Source organism: Artibeus jamaicensis, unplaced genomic scaffold (assembly GCF_021234435.1).
Source record: "Artibeus jamaicensis isolate MK-2021 breed Jamaican fruit bat unplaced genomic scaffold, CSHL_Jam_final contig_387, whole genome shotgun sequence".
In the NCBI taxonomy this organism is placed as follows: domain Eukaryota; kingdom Metazoa; phylum Chordata; class Mammalia; order Chiroptera; family Phyllostomidae; genus Artibeus; species Artibeus jamaicensis.
In genome coordinates, this window is record NW_026521812.1 from 3,989,577 (window position 1) to 4,004,371 (window position 14,795).

Here is a 14,795-nt window from a genome sequence, read left to right on the forward strand (position 1 = left end):
TGAAAGGAACACAGAGTGTGAGGAACAGCCAAGGTAGCTGATAAACGTGAGGATATGAGCGTGTGGGTGTTTACTTCTAAGTCTCTAACAGCTCCCATGATTTCCTCCCAGGAAAGAAGAGGAGGTCATCAGCTTCATGAGAACAGGAAAGAGAGTATTGCAAATTTGAGAAGGAAAGTTGTGAGATATTCTCTAGGAGAATGGAAGTGTCTTTCCCCATCTTCCTCTTTGTAATGTGCTCCATGTGAACAAAAGGAACATCAGAATAGACATGGATGACAATATTGTAAGCAGCATTTAACCTAAAATTCCATGTGCCCGTGTCCATATGTACAATTTTTAATTTTGAATAGTTTCAATTATATGATGTATATATACTTTGGTTTTATTAAATACATACTTGTTCATTGAAAACATGTCAAGGTCAGGAATAAAATACTCCTCAATAATTTTTAAAACTATTTAGATTTTTGGTCATAATTTTGTACACAGGTTTTTAGGTTTTTATAATTCAATTTTTTTTTACTTCTACCCAGAGCTCTGTGAGAGTTGCGCCATCCAGACCACTGGTTCTTAAACTTGACCACACATCAGAATTACTTGTAGCGCTTCCCAGGAAACAGGTTGCTGTCCCGCTAGACTCCTGACTTAGAGGGGCCGGGCCAGGCCTGAGAATCTTCATTTCTAATAAGTTCCCAGGTGATGCGATTGTTGCTGGACCAGGTACCACACTTTGTGAACTCCTGATTTGGAGTTACAGAGTCTTTTTGGTTTTTCAGTGTTTAGAGAGCAAAAGGGATCCAGAAGAGAGATTAAGAAGGTGGATAAGTCTAGATAAGCAACAACAGAGAGAAGAACGTACTTGTTATTATTTATATGGGGACCCACATTTCACATCCTTCCATTGTCATCTCTTGTTTTATTCTCCACTTTCTGTTGCTTCCAGGATGAAGAAATCTGGAGGCAAGATAGGGTTTCATTCTGTTAGAAAACATTAAACTCTTATTGATACCAAGAGCTTTTTTCTTGCTATTTCCAAGGTAGTTTCTAGTGTTTCTGAATGTACAAACTAAAATAGAAAATGATCTACTGATAGAGAAAAGAGTCATCATTTTAGCATCTCACACCAGCTGCCACCTTGCGTATGACCCTGATTCCAGCTTTCTTACGGGGACTCGGGCTGTGGCCTTGAATTCCCTCACCAGCTCTTGTCTCCTTGCTCCTGCCTGCCAACAGAGGCCTGTTCTCTCGGGGCTGTCCAACCCATTTGTGAGGGGTCCGTGCAGTAAATATGCCAGTGAGCCCAGCCCACTAGAGAGCTTCTGCCAAATGGCCATCAGCTCCGCAGCTCCTCAGGCTTCTTACTTCATTCCGGCTGCCTCTGCCTCTTATGTTCTGTTTGGAGTCGGGTTTGCAGTTCTCACATAATAAACGTTGACTAATAACTTGACCAATGTCTGCAGTGACTCAAATAGGAATGTTTTGTAGTTTCAGTGTAAAAAGTTGAAACTGAACAAGGTAGTCCATTTCATAGACAATATCAAGAATCTATAATGCGATCAAATGTTAAAGTACCTTATTTTATACATTTCTGACACAATAAAATTCTAAAAGATCATATGTATTCATTGTATTTATCAAAGCAAAAAGACAAAAATTAAAGTTCCTGTAATACCATCACCCATAAATAGACTCAGCTGTGGTTTGAGCATAAACTTCGTGGTACAGGCACACACCATGTGTGCACACACACATACACACATCTGTGATAAAGCTAGACATTATTTTTGTGACCTCTTTCTAATTTTTGTTTAATTTATTGTGATCAGCTTTGAACATTTTAAATAAAACAGTTTCATTTTAAATTGCCGCGGAAGTATTTTGATTCTTTTACCTTGAATGTACCACAATTTGTTTAATATTTAATCAATCCCTCTAATGCTGGACATTTCACCCTAATTTCTTATTTTTATAAGAATGCCACATTTAACCATGTTGTAGCTAAATTGTTAGGTTCATTTATAGTAGCAGCTTTAAGATAAATTTATAGAACTGCCATTTTAAAGGTATTAATGTTTATTATTAAGTGGTTTTCCAAAAATCTTATACAAATTTTGTTTCCTATAGCAATAAGACTGCCCATTTCCCAAAACATTTAAAAACTGTGTGTATTATCAATATTCCAAACACTTTTCTTCTAATTTTCATTTCCTTCTTAGCTAAGTGACACAGAATTTTTCACCCTCTGTTTATTGGTCACTCATATTTTTATTTTTGTAATTCCTTGCTGTTAATTTTGTTTACTTTTTGACTTATTTTTTCTTATTTTGAAAGCATACATTTTGTATATTAATACTATTTATATGCTGTTATGTTTTTCTGATTTGTCCTTTCATTTCAACTCTGTTAAGCACTGATTTTAACCTTTAGATGTTTAGACGATTAGCTCTGTACGTGGTCAGATCTACTGGTGTTTTCCTTTATTGTTTCTGGTTGTGGCATCAAGCCAAAGCAATAGTTTATAACATAGGACTTTCCTAAAGTAAAATCTAGAATATTTTCTGGTTATTCTAAATTAACTTCTGTTATGTTTTGCCCTTTACCAGTTAGATGTTGCTCACACCAGGATTAACAGTGGATTCCTCCTCGGCCATGGATTGTCACCTGAGATGTCCCCAAGTCTTTCAATGAAGAGATGTGCAAGATGGCACAACTTTGGGTAAAGATAGATATGTTAACGCCAGTCAGAGGAGACCATGAAGAGATGACATAAAATAGAAGTTAATGGCCCCAATGTTGAATCAAAACAGAATTCAAAAGTTGATTCTGCCTAACACTGGGTGAACTTACTGTGAGAGGACATTAATACTTAACTCTCAGGATTGTCGTTAGTATTCAGTAAGGTAATTCATGGAAATCGCCTTGCATATCTGGTAGTGGTAAGTGGAAACAATTTTTTTCACAAGCTGTTTCCAAGTTTTGAGTGTCTTAAATGTAGAGAGATCAATTAATATTACCATGACGTTACACGAAATGTTGAACCGAGTAAGGGTTATTTTCATGCGCGAGTCTGAACTCTGAAAACAGAGACTTTGCATGTTATTAATATCTATATTCCCAGAACCTTTTGTAGGGATTAACACATGAAAATCGTTGTAAAAATAAATTAATAAATTTAAGTTGTAATTTCAACTACCAGTGGTGTTCATTTGTGTTATTCTTTGAGTCATGATTGGAATATTTTTTGCCAAATAGACATTCGCTTATCATTAGGATGGCTACAACTGTTTGAATGAAATAATGAAATCCATTGTTTTGGAGAAAGGTTGAGAGATCAGGGAGCCTTAGATAAAGAGATTCCACTGAGGTCACTCAGTTGTTACTGGGCATTACAGGACAGAGTGAATTGGAGAGCACTGTGGGGCGCATCATATGGCGCAAAGTACAAGGTAGGGCAAAAGTAGATTCACAGTCATAAGAGGGCAAAACACAGAGTTTATTCTTATGTTATTATTTATTAATTATTGTGTTTTCCATACAGACCACTATAAGCCTATTATCGTCCATCTGGTATATATATATGTTGGGTATAAATTGATCACAGCATGGAGAAGTAGCTTTTTGGAGGACAAAAGGTGCGGCATTAAGGACACTGTGATTTTATTTTTATAAACATTAGGCGCTCTCTTAATGGTTTTATTCATGTTCAGGCTATATCAATGATCTATCAATCTAGTATTTAAAAATCTCTCTCTCAATTTCCAGTTGTTTTGTATCTGTCTTTATGTTATGTAGAGAGATAGTGTTAATAGATTTTTTCCTTCTACTGAGTGTCCAAGATGATAAGTGTATGGTTGATATTGCTAAAAAAATAGATAGATCAAAGTAAATGGACTTAGATGAGGGTGATTAGTAATGGAGCAAAGTAAATACACCAGAGGAAGAGGTGGTTGACCAAATGAGAACCACAACTCAACAGTGAGAACATCTTTTGAACATAAAATCTGGTCTCCAGCTATAGAGCAAATATAACATGATATCACAATAGGGGTCCAAAAATAGGTCAGTCCTATTGAGCAACAACATAGGAGGTAATGACAGGGTGAAGATCAATTCATCACTCAGCATTCATCAAATCCAGGCTGTGGTCAGGTCACTTGACTGAGTCCTGATGGAATCTAAAGACGATCAACATTAGCCTCCCATACCCAAAAGAACTTATAAGCCAGTGAAAAATAAAACATTTTATAAATTGTCAACTATTTAATTATAAAATTTGTTGATAATCTTTACAACTTGAGTAAGGCAGGTATGATTAGCCACATAATGTAGAAAAGTAAGAAAAAAAATGAACCAAGTCTCAGGGAGAATTTTTTCCTAAATTATGTAACTTAGCTTCAAACTTCAAAACTAGGACCTTAACTTTTAAAAAAGATATTATTTATTTTCAGAGGGAGGGGAAGGGAGAGAAACATTGATCGATTGCCTCTCATATGTGCCCCAACTGAAGACCAAACCCTCAGTCTAGGCCAGGAATCAAACCACAACATTTTGGTTTGCAGGAAAAACCACACTGGTCAGGGCTAGGACTTTAACTTTTAATTCAATACTTATTCAACTACACTTTGCTAATTTGGTAGGCTTGTTAAGTATTTTGATTAAAAACAAGTTAGTGCAGATGACAACTGAATTAAAAAAATTCCTCCATTACAGGTTTTTTAAATGAGAAGATGAGGCCCTGGCTGGTGTAGCTCAGTGGATTGAGCACAGGCCTGCGAACCAGGGGACCGAGGTTCAAGTCCCAGTCAGGGCACATGCCTGGGTTGCAAGCGAGTTCCCTGCAGGCCAGTTCCCAGCAGGGAATAAACTAGAGGCAACCATACATTGATGTTTCTCTCCCTCTCCCCTTCCCCTCTAAAGATAAATAAATAAATAAACATTTAAAAAAAGTTCCTTAAAAAAATAAATAAATAAGAAGATGAGGACATAAGAGCAAGGTGGAGAGGCAATTTTCTTTTTTTGTGTCTTTTAATGCTTCTGTTCTTGCTTCAGGAGGAAAACTACATGGGGTTTTGTAAATCACCGTGACTGGTGGGTTTGCTCCCATTGTCCTTTTCAGTAACTCCTGCAATTGCAGAGGAGCCCTTGAGAAATAACAGAGTGGGTTTCTGGGAGGCAACCAGCTTCAGCTGAAGAGAGTGCTTGGTTTGTCTTACACGTGCTGCTTTGTAAAAACAGCAAGGATCCAAGACAATAGGGCTTGAGACTACCAAGATTTCAGAAGCCTTGCCACAGGAGACAGCTGCTGGCTGTGGAGGCTTATGGCAGGATGGAACTGGGGTTCTGAGTAAATATAGAAAAATGACAGAGCCCTGGCTGGTGTAGCTCATTGGATTGAGCGCAGGCCTGTGAACCAAAGGATCATGGTTCAATTCCCAGTCAGGGCACATGCCTGGGTTGCAGGCCAGTTCCCAGCAGGGGATGCATGAGAGGCAACCATACATTGATATTTCTCTCCTTCTCTCCTTCAATTCCCCCTAAAGATAAATAAATAAAATATTCAAAACCCTTTTTAAAAAGAAATAAAAATGACACAGGCAATCCTACAGGGAGAAGAACCTGGCACCCATAGGAAAAAGTTTGGATCTTACGGATTGAAAGGAACCAGAGAAAAAGAGCTAAGGAATATTTGCAAAACCTTGTTTTAAAATATATTTGCAGTGGGTCACTGGAAATACCGGGTTCCCTATGGGACGAATGAATGGAGCCTGCTCTGCTTTTCATTCGTAGGAAGCGTGATGTCAGAATTAGTTTACCAAAATGTACATAAATTTATCTATTTAAACAATAAAGATTTAGAAAATTTTTAACATTTTTTATTAAATGGATAAAATGGATTAGAAAGTGTAGAAGACATCATCTGAGCTTCCACTTAGCACATGTGGATTCTCTTTTCTAAGGAAGCCTCTCTACTGCCAAGGGGTGGCCTCCCTACACGTGCATTTCGGGTGAGGTCCTGTCTGTGGTTAGACATGGATGTATGATGTGTTTCCCAATGTGGCCAAGGAATCTTTGCACTCTGACTTTCCAGCAAATTTGGAATTGCAGTTTGGTGATGATTGCTTTTTCGCCAGGATATGAATGAAATGAAGCTTTTGAAATGGAGAGTAGTTATTGAGCAATCATCTTCTACACACCAGAGTGCAAAGAGAGATGTTCAGAGAGGAGCAGAAAATGACAGATGGGACAGCCTACATCCATTCTGGTTTTCGGGGTCATGTTACCATGTCAACACTACTATAGGAAAGGGCATAAATAACACAGCATGTGAAATATGATTAGATAGAACGTGCAACGTAAAAGCCCAGGGAATTTGGGAAGAAAAGAAGAGGTGATTGGCCAAGTGATAACCACTTGAAAAGTGAAAGCTTCTTCTGAACATAAAACTTAGTCTATAGTGATTCTAAGTCTACTGCTTTCTCCTCCCTCCTCCCTCCTCTCATTTCCTGTAACTGACCCCTGCTTCTGGTATTATCTAGAATCATATAATTTGACTCATAAATGATATATAAAACTGAAAGCAACAAAGAAACAAACAAGAAAAAAACACAAACAAAAACTTACAGATACAAACAACGGCGACAGAAGGAAGGGGGTAGGGTTAGTAAGGGGTAAAGGGGATCAAATATATTTGACTTTAGGTGGTGGGCATACAATGCAATATACACAGGATGTATCATAGAACTATACAATTGAAATTTATAAAATTTCCTTAACCAATACCACCCCAATAAATTTAATAAAGAGAAAAAACAGAAAATTCCTATGTAAATATAAACATTTTTGTTCAGTCACTCATTAAATATTCAAAAACCAACTGTGCTAAAATATGAACAAGTAAGAAAAAGCATGTTCCTTAAATAATTTACATCCTAGAAAGAGGAGAGAGCAAATAAACTATGGAGAATAATCAAGACAATTCTGAGAGGCAGTAAGTGCTCTGCAGAGAATTGAAATAGGATGATGTGATACTGACTGGACAGCTGCTGTACATTGGGCGGCGGGAGCAGGTTGCTCTGAGAAGTTCACTTTTCAGCTGTGCTCTGGCTCAGCTGGTACAGATGGGATCCAGTGGTGGGAGAGAATATTCCTGGTTGTAGGGACCTCAGTCTAGTGCAGTGATTTTCAAAGTGTGGTCTGGAGAGTTTCAGGGCATTTCAAGAGGTCCACGAGGTCAAACCTATTATCATAATAATACTAAGATATTATCTAACTTTTTCACTGTGTTGACTATGGCACTGATGTTGCAAAAGCAGAGCTGAATCCTTAGCTGAAATCTAGTCAGTGGTAATAAACTATACTAGTGGTCATGTATTACTTTTTACCATTAAATACACTTAAGTGATAATTTCACTCAAATATATATTTTGTTAAAACATGTCAATGATTAACTAATCATTGTTTTATTATATCTCACCTCTAGAGTATGTATCTTTTTAATATTCTGTGTGATGAAATGGGGATTACATATAACTCACTTCTGCTAATTCAAGATAATTGTCTTTGAAGCAAAGCCCTTGACTGACCTTGTAATTTAAGAAGATATATTTTTATAGAAAAACTGCATCTACTAAATAAAGCAGTAATGATGAAACTGGAAAAATCACTATTGTACCATAATAAAGTAATAAATATACACATCGATCATTATCAGCTACTAAGACACAGAAGAGAACTGCAACCAGCTATTGTGTGGATCCCAAAAAATGCACTGTAGGCTAGAAGTCAGTCTGGCCAAAAATAAAATAAAATAAAATAATCCTTAATCTGACCAAGACTCTCGATTGAACAACCAGCATGCAGAACCACAGATGACAGGCAGACCCGTTAAATAAAACCATGAAGATGCAATCAGCCAAACTCAAGCTATCAGAAATTCTATAGGGTGAGTAATCTAATTTTTGCCATAAAAATTACAGAAAATAAGAAAATAAAGAAATAAGTTGGGGAAATTAAAAGAGAGAATTATTAACTAAATGCAATGTATGGATCTTTTTGGATATTGATTTTGAAAATTCTTTTTGACATTGTAAAATAATTGGAACCTGATTATTTACTGGATAGTTAGTTGATAATGTTAAGGAATTATTTTATTATTAAAAGTGATTAGTATTATTGTTATTAGATTTTAAACATCTTTATTTTTTGTGGCTGCATTCTAATATTTTATAGATGAAATAGAAGAAACAAACTGATAAATAACTAAACTAACATCAGGCTTAATGGTGAAAATCTCTACTAAATCATGAAAAAACATAAAAATGCCCACTATTGTCAGTGTCACTTAATATTGTTTTGGGAGTGTTAGATAATTCACTTAGGCAAGAGAACCAAATGAGAAGCATAATAATTACAACAGAGAAAGCGACATTATCATAAACTACAAAACCATTTATAGAGCAAAAACTGACAACCTATTAGGAACAATTTTAAAAATCATTAAGGATGCTGATTCTAATACTAATGTAAAAAGCATTAACTTCCACTCATACAAACAACAGAAAACCCTGATATATATTGACAAGCAAGATCTCATTCAAAAATGGAACAAAAGTGCAATGTATATTAAGAATGTATGTAACAATATATATGGAAGAATATATTTAAAATTTGAAACTTGTATTAAACATGCAAAAATGTACATGGAAGAAATTGATATTACAAGGCTATCCACTCTCTAAATTATGTATTTCATTCAATCCCAACAAAGACTAATACAATTTGGGGTGGAGAATATGTTTGAAAACTATTCGAATTTCTTTTTATAAATAGCAAGTAATATAACCAGGGAAACTGTGGATTTTCGAGTCTTTCTTTGCTGCTCTTTCACTTTTTCCAGAAGGAAGGGAAGCAGAAGACATCCCTGGATGTCCATCCGCACCAGGCTCCTTGATGGGGCTTTGGCTCTCGAGGTCCCACTGGCCCCAGCTGAGCAGGAGAGGACACCGCCGGCAGCTGGGAGCCCTCACACAGCATCTCACTCACAACGTCATGTGTGCTACTTGGTTTAAATTGTCACCCCTCCAGCAACCACAAACAATGCAGACACAGCAGATGTGTGTTCTATTTAGAATTAAACAGTTTATCTCAACCACTGTCATTGTTATAGGGAAAAAATAAATAAATATCCATCTTAATGTAAACTTCAAAAGGTACTTTCTGGCAATGGGAGATATTTTCAAATCCAAAGTCCTCTGAGAAAACTAAGATTTGGCCACAGATTTTTTTTTTCAAGTTGGGATGCTGGCAGCTCCAATAGTAGTAAAATGCAGCCTGGTCAAAAGATTTTTGGCCAGATAGTACATCCAATAACTCATGTCATTGATGCTCAATGGTCCAAAACATTAAGTAAACATCATAAATGTCTTTTGCTATTAAACGTTCCATTCAAACATTTTGTTTAACTCTTGTGTAATGGACAGAAAATAAGAAAGCTCTAGTAGAAATTGGCCCTCGTGACAATCTTTGATTCACCTTTAAGAGATATTTTAAAAAAATAATCCATCCTCAAAGTTTCAGAAAGAAAATGACATTTCTATTTTTTTTGTTTGCTTTTGCATTCTATCTCGGGAAGTTAGGCAACTTATGGGTTTGATTTTGTTAGGTCAAGTTCAAACTACCACTCATGTATTTGGAGGACTATAATTCTGTTCTCTCTAAAACTGGGAGAGAAAAGGGAAGTCAGCCTTCCTCCTGTGGTAACTAAAGTAGAAATATGGGTGTTTTCTTAATGTGAAGTTTCAAAGACAGGGAAAATGCTACTTTTCACAGATCATTTTCCAAGAACAATAATTGTTGTAGTGAAAAAAAAATTGGTTTGTAAAAGAAATGGCCTATCAAAACAGTCATTGTCTGGTGTAACTTACCCCATCCACATTTCTTGACATGAATGCATTTGTGGTTCCATAATCTGAAGATTCTGTTTAGTCATTAAAACTTGATTCATAGTATCCTGAATCTAACCTCAGCATTTCTCCTGCAGTGGTTTAAAATAATTTTTTTTAATCGGTAGCTAAAACATCCATGAAAAACTCTGTAGTGATTACACTTGTATTTTCCCATGGGGTTTCTTTTTTTCCAATTTCAGTAAAGACAGTTGTTCAGCTACTCTACTCAGATTATTCAGTCTTGTGAAGCCCAGAATGCTGAGTGATCAGGTACTTTCTGGTTCCATTGGGGAGGAGAACATTGAAACAACACAAATCCAATGGCCATCCATTTATGTTGTACAATTTTTAAGTCGAAAATCTCTAAAACCTCATTTGGTATGTCATGTCCCCTCTCAGGTGACTCTAACTGTAGGTCTTAGATCACAGGCAAGAAACTTTACTTTGGGGGGAGAAGGGGGAACTGCACTATTCTATGTAATATGATTTTATAAGTGAAACTCCTGGAAGTTTGCATGTCTACAGTGCATCCATGATTCAATTGTTTATCCATTCCTTCACTCAGTGTTTCATCCAACAATTATTAGTAAACGTCTACTTTGCTATAGATGAGCAAATCCTGTCCTTTCCTTCATGAAAACACTGGTCTGCCCTATTTCTATTCCTGCTAGAACTAATATAGTTTTCTCAGTATTTAAAATTTGTTCCGAATTTTTTAGGACAATCACCCTCTGAATCTACTGTGGGATGACCAAGGACCTTGTGTTGCACTTTGAACTGTATTCATAGAGCCATGGACTTTGCCAGTGACCGAGGTAAAAAGTAGCAGTGCTGGGCGATTGTCTAACAGCAGCAGTAATAGGAAGGGAACAGGAATGACAACAATGTTGCTATTTCTCCCTGAGCATGGGAAAAATGAACATTCTTAAAAATTATTCTAAGGTATTTGTTTTTTCACTGGCTTTGAGATCCAATACTTGAAGAAGTAATTATAGAAATGTTTTTTAAAAGTACTCCATAGGCAAACATATGATGGGGATCTATAATGTGTTTTGCCCTATATAAAAGCCTTAACATTTCTTGCTATCAACCTGCCATTTGAGAAATGGAGCATTTCATGGCTTAAGTGTCTGCACCTTGATTTGTGACTATACCATAAACAAAAGTATAGCTGGACCAACATTTGATATCAAGAGACTAAAAACTATTTCAGATAATATTAATCATGAAAGGTTTATCTCTCCAAAGAGAATGAAGAGAATAATGATGATATATAAATAATAAAAATGAGCTTCCTGATACCTCTTATCACAACAAAACCCTATTAGAGTTTTGGACAGAAAATAATTTAGTAATCAAACTTGTTAATCAATACCTAAAAGAAACTCTTTCCATTAAAGAATAAAATAGATGGATGGAAAAAAATTCAACTCCTAAAGAGATTAGTAAATATTAAATGTTGAATCTAGAATATTAAAATCTTACATATCATTTTTACTTCCTTTTTATTGCACAAATGACATTACAGATGGAAAGAAATCTATTCACTTCATGTTTTATTAAAGTACCAATGAACATTTCCATATTTTCTTCAGTTGAGGAAAATTTAAATGTATTTTATCCTAAAAAATTCCTCAAATACATGGCTACTGTAGAGCCATGAAGGACTTTCACAGTGACCTGTTTACATTGTTCTAGAAACCCTCCCACCTATTTCCTTTTAAAAAGCACAAGGTTACTCCGTTCTTAGGCTTGTTAATGACAGGTGGTGGCTTCATTCACTTACCAGAGAAGATATGCTTTGAAACAAAACTTTGGGAAAATTTAAGTCAAAGTAAAAGTATGTTTTATCAAAACATACATTTCAGTAAAAGTTTTCTTTCAAAGGGGGAAGTCAGCAGGGGATAAAAACCATGAGGAATAAGATCTGGGAATCAGATCTGTGTTTAAGTCCTCAGCATGGTCACTGTTTAGGGGGAGGAGTTCTCTGTATTTCCGTTCTTTTCCTTGAAGACTTAAGTGCTTCCCTCACTTAATAAGGATGCTTGGCGCTTAGAATATGTAAAATATGTGAAAATTCTTTCAGTACAGTCTACAAAGGAAAGAAATAATTGGAGAAGTCTTAAGTGATAAGACTAATTATTTCTTTTTAGTAGTACAGTGCAAGCAAATATAAAATCAATAAGGAGTGCAATAATGAGACTTATTTCAAACTAATGGTAAACAGGTCATCATAATTAAACTCACGGTGAAACACACTATTTTAGGCACAGTCAGAGATGAAGCGCCCAGGCAATGACTTCATTTAAAAACAAAGCACTTGGCCATCTTAACAATAGTTGGTCCATAAATTGACTTAAAGTGTTTCTTTTGGCTTCTAGTAAACATTATTTTTGTTTAATGATCCAGAAATAAAATATCCTCCAATGCTTGAGGTGATCCTGTGATCACATGAGAATTTTAGTGTTTACATGTCTTAAAGTACGGGAGGAACACAAGGAAGTGGAGAATGCTGAGTCCTCATCCTTGTGACCAACTTTTTGCAAGAAATAGCTTTCAATATTTGAAATGACTAAACCTCTATAGAGAGTGGATTGGCCAGAGTGTTTTTCAGCGGCAAGTGACCTCAATGTGAATAAACGAGCTCATGTGACCAGACCAGGAAGGGTAAGGGTCGGAGCACGACCCATCTTAGGTTATGAATTCTGTCCGATAACCTCTCTCCCCCTCTCTCTCCTTCATTCCAGTCACTGTCCTAGACATTAGGGATAAAGCAGTGAACAAACAAAGCAGATAGAACTGGCCACCCTTAGGAGCTTGCATGGTTTCATAAACTTTCAAGCATGAGTTTGATATAACCACCCAGTGATGGGGAAAGGACATCTCTGCAGAATGAAACATGAACAAATACCCAGCGTCAGAGAAGTGAATTTAGGGAACATTCCAGCGAGAGCCAAGGATGGCTGGAGCACAAATGATGTACAAGCATGAAGGGGGAAATGAAAGCTAAGATGCGGCCAAATGCCAAAGAGCCCTGAGTGTTCCAATAAAGAGTCAGCAGCTAAGACATCATTTTGAAAAGGAGTCAACAGAGTGCGGTAACAGATAATAGGTGAAGAGGAGCTCATAATTCAAAGGAAGCGTGGTTTTTAACTCTAGAAATAACGCAAGAGCATCCCCATCCCCTCCACTCACCTGCAGACACAGCCACACCAAGCTACAGTGTGTTGGCACATCAGTCAGGGTTCACCAGGGAAACAAAACCAAACAGTTGTAGATTTATACCAAAAAAGAAATTTGTTACAAGGAATTGGTTTATGGGATTCAGGAGGCTAAGAAGTCCCAAGATCTATAGTCAGCAACCTGAAGACCTGGGAGAACCAAAGGTGTCAATTCCAGAGGATAGGCCTGCAGGCTCAAGACCCAGGAGAACCGCAGGTTTCAGTTTGAGTCTGAAGGCAGAAAAACACTGAGGTTCCAGCTCAGTACGCAGGCAGGCGTTTCCTTGTACCTGCAGGAAGTTCAGCCTTTTTGCTCCATCCAGGCATACCAAACTCATTTTAACTGGGGGCCACAGCAGCCTCGCAGTGGCCTTCAAAGGCTGAATGTAACTTTAGGATTGTAGAACTGTAACTACTCCTTTACTAGGGGCAAGGAGCTCAGCGCTGCCACCGGGTAGAAACAAGGTGCTGGGCCAGATAAAACCAGGTGCAGGCCCGGATCTGGCCCGCAGGCCTTGTGTTTGCCACCTGTGAACAGGCCTTCAACGAACAGAAGGATGTCCCTCCAGGAACAAAAATCTGCCTTAGTCTGCAGATTCAAATGTTAACCTTACCTAAAAAACTCACAGACACACCTAGAATAATTTGACCAAATATCTGGGCACCCGGGGACCCATTTAGTTGTCACATATTAAAACAATGAACCACCCTAGTTGGGCTTGGCGCATATTTGAGACTTTGTTCAAAAGAATTCCTCCATTTGAAGTGCTTTCTCCTACCTCCTGACCCACTTCACCCCCTCTCCTATTAGCCACCCCCATTTTCCTTGAGACTGTTTTCTCATCCTGTAGGGATTTTTCCAAATGTTATTATTGAGGCCTTCCCTGAAGCCCTGCACCCCACACTAAGCAATATTGGGCTTGCTCTGGTTCGTGCAGCCCCTTGCAAAGGCTACCAATACAGCGTATATCGTATTACTTTAATTACTAGTGCAGACTTCTGCCTTATTAACATGAGTCCTCCAAAAACACAGACCATGGTTTTTAAAAATGTATTATTTTCTTACGTAAAAATAATGTGGACATAAATATTTAACATTTTAACTATATGATGTAGCGATTTTCCTCCCAGGCGTAGGCCCCAGATAACTGAAAACAGGATCTGAACAGATCCATGTCCACCCACCCCCACAGCGGCGTCCTTCACAACGGCCCGAAGGTGAAAACAACCAAGGTGGGCATCGAAAAATAAATGGATAAACAAAATGTGGTATATCGATGCAGTGGGATATTATTCAGCTATAAAAGAACTGACGTTCAGATACGCCCATGCTACAACAAGGATGGACTTAGAAAACACGCCGCCGACTGAAATGAGCTGTGTTTTATTTGTCCTCATACACGAATTGCTGAACATGGTGCCCAGGGCCTGCCTAGCGCAGTGTGTGAGTACCAGAGGCGTAGAACAAGAATTCCTGGGTTCAGCGTTCGGGTTTTACTTCCTACTTGTTTGACCTGGGAAAAATAGCTAACTGCTTATGCCTCATCTTCCCGATTTGAAAAGTGGAAATAGTAATCTTAGTTATCATGTAGAATTATGATGAGGATTAAGTGAGTTCATTTGTAGG